Raw genomic sequence first — 9,271 nt, 5'->3', positions numbered from 1 at the left:
ACATAGCATGTGCAAGAAAGTTAAGAGGGTTACGGCAAAAACTGGATGCACTTCGTGTACAAAACGGACAATCTCTTTCAAAGTATCAGGATTTCATACGGAAACTCGTCTGTTACAAAGGGATTTCATTTTTTAAACCTTATTTGAACTCCTGATTTTTGTGTGTTCAAAATGCACCATTCAAAGCCACATCATCATTTTTCAATCCTTTCTGCCTTCATATGTTATTTCTCATGCATTTACTAATTATTTTGAGCTATAAGACCCTAAAATTGAAAAGCATTTCCAATGAACTCTGAAAAGGTTGAAAGTTGGCATGATATCATCATTTCATGCACATAGCATGTGCAAGAAAGTTGAGAGGGTTACGGCAAAAACTAGATGCACTTCGTGTACAAAACGGACAATCTCTTTCAAAGTATCAGGATTTCATACGGAAACTCGTCTGTTACAAAGGGATTTCATTTTCTAGACCTTATTTGAACTCCTGACTTTTTGTGTGTTCAAAATGCACCATTCAAAGCCACATCATGATTTTTCAGTCCTTTCTGACTTCATTTGTTATTTCTCATGCATTTACTAATTATTTTGAGCTATAAGACCCTAAAATTGAAAAGCATTTCAAATGAACTCTGAAAAGGTTGAAAGTTGGCATGATATCATCATTTCATCCACATAGCATGTGCAAGAAAGTTGAGAGGGTTACGGCAAAAACTGGATGCACTTCGTGTACAAAACGGACAATCTCTTTCAAAGTATCAGGATTTCATACGGAAACTCGTCTGTTACAAAGGGATTTCATTTTTTAAACCTTATTTGAACTCCTGACTTTTTGTGTGTTCAAAATGCACCATTCAAAGCCACATCATCATTTTTCAATCCTTTCTGCCTTCATTTGTTATTTCTCATGCATTTACTAATTATTTTGAGCTATAAGACCCTAAAATTGAAAAGCATTTCAAATGAACTCTGAAAAGGTTGAAAGTTGGCATGATATCATCATTTCATCCACATAGCATGTGCAAGAAAGTTGAGAGGGTTACGGCAAAAACTGGATGCACTTCATGTACAAAACGGACAATCTCTTTCAAAGTATCAGGATTTCATACGGAAACTCGTCTGTTACAAAGGTATTTCATTTTTTAAACCTTATTTGAACTCCTGACTTTTTGTGTGTTCAAAATGCACCATTCAAAGCCACATCATCATTTTTCAATCCTTTCTGACTTCATTTGTTATTTCTCATGCATTTACTAATTATTTTGAGCTATAAGACCCTAAAATTGAAAAGCATTTCAAATGAACTCTGAAAAGGTTGAAAGTTGGCATGATATCATCATTTCATCCACATAGCATGTGCAAGAAAGTTGAGTGGGTTACGGCAAAAACTGGATGCACTTCGTGTACAAAACGGACAATCTCTTTCAAAGTATCAGGATTTCATCCGGAAACTCGTCTGTTACAAAGGGATTTCATTTTTTAAACCTTATTTGAACTCCTGACTTTTTGTGTGTTCAAAATGCACCATTCAAAGCCACATCATCATTTTTCAATCCTTTCTGACTTCATTTGTTATTTTTCATGCATTTACTAATTATTTTGAGCTATAAGACCCTAAAATTGAGAAGCATTTCAAATGAACTCTGAAAAGGTTGAAAGTTGGCATGATATCATCATTTCATCCACATAGCATGTGCAAGAAAGTTGAGAGTGTTACGGCAAAAACTGGATGCACTTCGTGTACAAAACGGACAATCTCTTTCAAAGTATCAGGATTTCATCCGGAAACTCGTCTGTTACAGAGGGATTTCATTTTTTAAACCTTATTTGAACTCCTGACTTTTTGTGTGTTCAAAATGCACCATTCAAAGCCACATCATCATTTTTCAATCCTTTCTGACTTCATTTGTTATTTTTCACGCATTTACTAATTATTTTGAGCTATAAGACCCTAAAATTGAAAAGCATTTCAAATGAACTCTGAAAAGGTTGAAAGTTGGCATGATATCATCATTTCATCCACATAGCATGTGCAAGAAAGTTGAGAGGGTTACGGCAAAAACTGGATGCACTTCGTGTACAAAACGGACAATCTCTTTCAAAGTATCAGGATTTCATCCGGAAACTCGTGTGTTACAAAGGGATTTCATTTTTTAAACCTAATTTGAACTCCTGACTTTTTGTGTGTTCAAAATGCACCATTCAAAGCCACATCATCATTTTTCAATCCTTTCTGACTTCATTTGTTATTTTTCATGCATTTACTAATTATTTTGAGCTATAAGACCCTAAAATTGAAAAGCATTTCAAATGAACTCTGAAAAGGTTTTCTTTCTACTTACAACAAAAAACTTATTTATTTTATTTCTAATTACTTATGTCTTTTACTTTAATTATTTTATTTTTATTTATTTTACTGCTGCTATTTTTATTTATTTTACTTGCTGCTATTTTTACTTAATTAATTAAGGTTTATTTATTGTAGTTACTATAGTTTATTTTATTTTATTTTATTAAGGTTTATTTAGTTTTATTTATTTTATTAAGGTTTATTTATTTTATAAATATAAAAAATGAACATAGATGCACTTATAGAGAAAATTCAACCTAAATTCATACTAAATTTCGATGAAATTTACTATGAATTTAAGTGAAATTTCCTGTATAAGGGCATCTATTTTCACTTTAATAGAAGCTCAACAAGGCATAGAGGGATGGGCTTATAAACTGGTGTGAGCGCCCTTCGGTTGGCGAGGTGGGACTAAACACTGGCCGCAACTAGGACCAGCCCTTTAGTCCCGGTTTGTGGTATGAACCGGGACTAAAGGGTGGTGGGCCAGGAGCGTGGCCCATTGGTCCCGGTTTGTACCACCAACCGGGACCAAAGGGTCCATACGAACCGGGACCAATGCCCACGAGGCCCCGGCCGCCCCCCTGGGCTCACGAACCGGGACCAATGCTCACATTAGTCCCGGTTCGTGACTGAACCGGGGCTAATGTGAAAACTGCCCTGTGACCAATGCCCTGTTTTCTACTAGTGATGGGAGCTTATTTTTCCTAAGCAATCACTCAACTAAAGAAAAAGATGCATGTCCTAAACGATCATGCCATCATGTCGAAGACACTTTGGTGGCACTAAACACTTGTTTATTCAATCTTCTAATCTCCGGAATCAAGGGATAAAGTCCACGAATGCATCTACCTCGATATAGCACCTTCTTCGTTGCCTGATCCTTGACCAAAAAGAAGAAAGGGTGAAATTCAAGAAAGACATGATTGTCAATGGTAATGCGATGAACAGAAAGAAGAATTTTTGAAGCACTAGGGACATGCAAAATTCTTCTGAGATGAATTTTTCTGTGAGGGGTTTTGATAATTGAGTGACCAATATGGCTAATTCTCATACCTTCTCCTCTAGCAGTGTGGATGTGATCCTTGCCATGGTACTTTTCACGCATGGTCACTTTCTCCAGCTCGCCGGTGATATGATTTGTGGCGCCGCTGTCGACATATCAGTTGGTGTCGACGCTGAAAGAACATGCGGTGCCCCCATGTTTGGTTTTGGTAATTGATGACAATCTCTATGGACTAATGATTGCCTTGAGTTATATTTGAAGGTTTTGTCCATAGGCTTTTCTTGGAGTACATTTGTTGGTTTCAAGGAGAGTTTGTGATGACCAATGTGCTATTCAAGGAATTACCTAAAGATTGGTCTTGTGAGAGGTTGATCAAGACTAAGTAAAAGAGTGAATCAAGTTGATCAACACACAAAGTGTAGAAGATGTACCGAGAGGGATCAAGCGATCCCATGGTATGGTAAGCATTGTCAATTACGCTTTGTGTACTAACCCATGATCTTCGTGAGAGTTCTTTGTGGGGTTAGGTTGCGGTGTGCAAGTTCAAGGAAGCATCAAGAAGAGATCAAATGCTTGAAGCTTGTCGTCCATTGTGGTGACAATGGACTTGTGAAGATGTGCGGAAGAGTGGCTCACCCATAGTGGAGTATGGAGGAGCAATCAACTAGTCTTCATCGAGCCAACGCAATCAAGAAAGGTGGCCCAACTTGAGGGAGTCAAGATCGTCTTCATCTAGCTCAAGTGGACCATGTGCAAGGCAAAGGTTTGCCCTTGATAGGTTTTCTATTTTACCGGTCTCATGATGGTAGTTGGGAGACCGGGTTATAGGATCGATTGCCGTACTATCAAGGGGGGCTCTCGATGAGTAGCTTGATCGTATCATTCGTAGAGATCTCAAACCATTGCATCCTTGCATCATCTTTCTTGGTTCTTGTTTGCTTCTCTTTGTGAGTTTTGGAGCTTCTGGTCATCTTGTTGACAAGCTCGAGTTCATCGAAAACGGAGTTCACTTGCATCTTCTATGATGTTTTCGATGTTGGAGGTTATGTCGGTTCTTCTCTGTTGGAGGTGTCACTCCTCTATGTGTTAGGCATACCTCCCCTGCCTCTTCTTACTATAACCAACAGGTGTCACTCCTCGCTGTTTTGATGCCACTCGTTGTCTTGTTTCCAACAAGCTTGAGTTTGCTCAATTCGGAGCTCATTTGCAGAAGTTATGGCAGTTCTGGTTTTATTGGTTCCATCTGTTGTCTTTAGCTGTGTTTTGTTAGCATCCTATGTTTTCCTTGTCTATGCAAATATTGCTCTTGTTTGCCGAACTAGGGGGTGCGGTAGTACTGCTTGTTAGAGCGGTAGTACCGCAGGACCTTGCGGTAGTACCGCCCGCTGGTGCGGTAGTACCACAAGGACCCACGGTAGTACCGCTTCTAGTAAGCGGTAGTACCGTGGTCCCTACTTAGTTCCGCAGGTACGCGGCAGTAAGGGGCGGATGTAATTTTTTACATCCGCGCCTCGCGCGGTAGTACCGCGGCTGGCTTACGGTACTACCGCGTCGGGTTTTTGCATAGACTCCAACTCTGCGGAAGTAGCCATGGATGTAATTTTTTATATCCGTGCCTTCCCCTCCCTGGAGAGCCCCTGCCTTGCGGTAGTACCGCAAGGGGGAGCGATAGTACCGTGCCAGCAGTACTACCGGCCTCTGCCTTAGTGCATGTGTGGCTGTTCTGGCCTCTGCTGCGTGGGCGGTAGTACCGCGGGGCTCTGCGGTAGTACTGCGCCTCAGGTGCGGTAGTACCACGTGCCCCTGCGATAGTACCGCGCCTCAGGTGCGGTAGTATCGCGCTGCGCAGGCTGAGTTGGTGGATAACGGTTGGATTTTCCCCCTCCTATAAAAGGGGGTCTTCTTCCCCAATGAACCTTATCCTTTGAGCTCGTGTTCTTCCCCCATTGTTGACCTTCTTCGAGCTTGCTAACTCTCAATCCCTCCATGGATTCTTGCTAGTTTTTGAGGGAAAAGAGAGAGGAGATCTAGATCCACATTTCCACCAATCACTTTCTCCTCTATGTGAGGGGAACCCCTTGGATCTAGATCTTGGAGTTCTTGGTGTTCTCCTTCTTGTTCTTCCTCTCATTTTCCTCCCTAGCATTAGTTGCTGCGATGGGATTTGAGAGAGAAGGACTTGGGCACTCTGTGTGCCCTTGCCATTGCATTTGGTGCATCGGTTTGAGTCCTCCACGGTGATATGTGGAAGTTACAAGTTGAGAAGCTTATTACTCTTGGGTGCTTGGTACCCTTGAGCTTGTTCCTCTTGGGTGCTTGGGCGCCCTAGACGGTTGGTGGTGTTCGGAGCTCAATCATTGTGGTGTAAAGCTCCGGGAAAGCGTCGGGGTCTCCAATTAGGTTGTGGAGATCGCCCCGAGCAATTTGACGGGTTCCGGTGACCGCCCCCAAGGGTTGCCAAAGTGTACGGGTTCGGTGACCGCCCCCAAGGGTTGCCATTTGTACGGGTTCGGTGACCGCCCTCAAGGGTCCCTTAGTGGAATCACGGCATCATGCATTGTGCGAGGGCGTGAGGAGATTACGGTGGCCCTAGTGGCTTCTTGGGGAGCATTGTGCCTCCACACCGCTCCAAATGGAGATTAGCATCCGCAAGGGTGTGAACTTCGGGATACATCGTCGTCTCCGCGTGCCTCGGTTATCTCTTACCCGAGCCCTTTACTTCTGCACTTTACTTTGTGATAGCCATATTGTTTCTTGTCATATATCTTCCTATCACCTAAGTAGTTTTTCTTGCTTAGCATAAGTTGTTGGTGCACATAGGTGAGCCTAGTTGTTGTAGGTTTTGTGCTTGACAAATTAACCGCTAGGTTTATTCCGCATTTGTTCAAGCCTCAACCGTAATTATTTTAAAGCGCCTATTCAACCCCCCCCCCTCTAGGCGACATCTACGATCTTTCAGACGCCATAGGAGCCATCAGCTGCTCTGGCCACCTTCTCATCTTGAGATGAGTCATCTTCATCTTCCTCATAGCGGTACCAGCAATCCTTCGCCGAGTGGCCCGGCTTGCCGCAGATTTGGCACCTGATCGTGTCAGGACGCGATTTTTTGTTGGAGCTGTTGTTGCGCCGGCCTCTAGTGTTGGTGTAGGAAGGCCGCCCGCCGCCGCATGCGTTGTTGATGCCGCTGCTGTTTCCGCCATCGGTGCCCTTTCCCTTGCTGTTTCGGGGCGGCCCGCGATGACGTGAACTCCTGCCACGGCCGCGAGTGGTGGCGTTAGCAGAAGACTTGAAGCCGCCTCCTGCAGCTCCTTGGAAGAGGGCCATCCGCTGATCGAAGTTGCTCATCTGAGTGAACAACTCGTTGGGGGTGACTGGTATGGTGCGTGCATCAAGGGCAGACACCAACGGCTGATACTCCATGTCAAGCGCATTGAGGATGTAAGATATCAACTCATCATCCTGCAATGGCTTGCCAGCCGCAGCGAGTTCGTCGGCGAGGCCACGCATATGCGCGAAGAAGGAGGCCACCGACTGCGTCCCTTTCTGCGCATTGGTGAGGGCTGCGCGGATGTTGTTGATGCGGGACAACGAGGTTGACGAGAACATGCTCGCCAATGCCGTCCAAAGATCGTGTGCATGAGCGATCGAGGTCACCTGCACCAAGACTTCTTTGGAGAGATTGTTGAGAAGATATCCGAGTACCTGCTGATCCTCTCGAACCCAGATGGGATGGAGTGGATTCGGGATGGTCTCCTCCTTTCCATCCTTGTCCTTGCTGACGACGATCTTGGCCGGCTCCGCCATGCTTCCATCGACATAGCCGAAGAAGCCTGCCCCTCTGTTGCGGCGTAATCTGGGTACGCCACAGTATGTAGTTGGTGCGGGTCAGCCGCTCGGTGATCTGACCGGAGAGGGTAGAGGAGGTGGTGCTGGAGGAGGCCATGGCAAGGGGGTTGAGGAAGGACGAGGAAAAACTAGATGGGAAGAGTTAGGCTCTATATACCATGTGAGAGAACGTCGTACCCTAGCTCTGGGCGACGGCTACGTGTTATATAGCCAGGGGCGCAACTCCCTGCATTAGCGTACAGATGGGATCGAGTACATCTTAGAGAACAAGGGATAGAATAGAGAGATATCTAGTTACAATGATAACAGAATATTTGAACAACCTATCTCTATCTATCTAGGTTCGGTTGACATCACAGGAACCGAAGGTTATCACGTAGGGTCGCCATATGTGTCGTTTAACATCATCATTGGCCATGATGCATTCCCTTGCCTGAGAGAGTGCACGTTCATTCATTTTCAGACGGGGACATTTATGTTTCCACGAGGATCTATGCCCAGGCTTGAAACCCTTTTCTTCTGTGCCCGAGCGTCGCACATGGCACATCTCCAGTGGTGACTTGGACGTCGACGTGCAGCACCTCCCTTCTGTACACAAAGTCACGGTTCGTCTTTGGTCTGAGGAACACTGCTTGCCAGCAGTGCAGAAAGCGGCTGATATGTTGGAGCTCGCATTGGACGCCCATCCTAACCGGCCCACCCTTTGTTGCCAGCGGATTCGTAAGTCTTTTTCTCTCCCAAAAGTGCAAATTCTTTTCGCTCTGATAAGCCAGGCTTTTGTAGACTTTGACATAATAAGCTAGCTTAATTCTCTTCTCTCTGACCCAACAGTGCAAATTAATGCTCATTCTTTTTTTTTTGTTCCAAAGGTTTACCCGAAGAAGTAGTAGAAGAAGAGGAGCCTGCAGCAGCAATCACTGTGAGCGATCGAGAAGGCGAGGCAATTGTGCCTTAGAGCTAATTCCATCCATTCAAATCCGCAGGTAAGGAGAAATTGATTTCTGCTCTAGTTGATGGTCACGTGCGGTGCTTTTGTGTTTTAAAATCAGCCATCAACCTGACATGACAGAACCTAATAAGTACTCCCTCAGTTCGAAAAAGCTTGTCCCAAGTTAGTCTCTAAAATGGATGTATCTAACACTAATTTGATGTTAGATACATCCATTTGAGGGACAAACTTTTTCAGACGGAGGGAGTAGTAAGTACAGAACGAAAAATTCTTTACATTCTATCTGACAGGAATGCTACATTTTGTTCATCATGACTCAGGTGGCAGAGTGGTTTTTGGAGGAAGGCATGGCCCCTGGGAAAGTGCTGCTAGTGCTTGCCACTGGACGATGCTTTCTTCCTCCTCCTGAAGTGCGAAAAATCCTGAAGCTTCAGACGCCTATGTTTGGTTCTGTGATCTACTTATGGAACTGTGCTGGAGCTTATGTCATACTATCCCCTGAAGGGTCTTCCTAGTGGCGTAGTGCTTAGTTTCTCTGGTTAGTTCTTAGGTTACATGTTCCGTCATCGACAGACAAAGTTGTGCCTGTAAGATGTATGTGACCTAAGTGTGCACGTGTGTGTAGCAACTTACAGCCTATGGATGAAATCACAGCACTATTGGCTATGCAGCTGGCTGTTTGTAATTGGCTGGGATCACCATGTGTGTGATATGCAATGCTTCAGAGGGCGTAGATCACATTGTATGGTGTGTTGATCAGAGGGCGAAGAAAATTCCTTCCAGGAGTCCTTTGTACCGGCTTAACCGTCAGTTTCCGTCATGCATGTTACAGTGCCAGAAGCCGGCAGGGTGTGTCAAGTGCAGCATGTATCTGAAGTTTCCATGGAGAAGATTGACGCGAGGCTGCAAAATGGTTAATCCTGGAGGTGTGCTGACAGTGGAGTTGGCTGAAAAACTCATTTCTTGTGTTCCTTTCCTATTTATATTATTTTGCTGTTTTTTGTGATCTACCTGCCGTTGCAGAGGGACGGAGTATGCTCTTATCGTAGTACGCAGAATCTAAAAATGGACGAATAGTTGAAGTGTGCAGCAAACTGTAAATAGTAACTACATATCTGAA

The 9,271-nt window shown here is 44.2% G+C and overlaps 1 pseudogene; it reads left to right on the top strand.

The window, feature by feature from the left end:
- The window catches only part of LOC123171495 (disease resistance protein RGA5-like), a 16,563-nt pseudogene extending 8,406 nt beyond the window's left edge, over positions 1 to 8,157 (top strand).
- The last annotated feature ends 1,114 nt before the right edge of the window (positions 8,158 to 9,271 follow it).

This window comes from Triticum aestivum, chromosome 7D, assembly GCF_018294505.1.
Source record: "Triticum aestivum cultivar Chinese Spring chromosome 7D, IWGSC CS RefSeq v2.1, whole genome shotgun sequence".
In the NCBI taxonomy this organism is placed as follows: Eukaryota; Viridiplantae; Streptophyta; class Magnoliopsida; order Poales; family Poaceae; genus Triticum; species Triticum aestivum.
The sequence above is the reverse complement of the archived record's forward strand: the minus strand, read 5'-3'. Positions and strand labels throughout refer to the sequence as shown.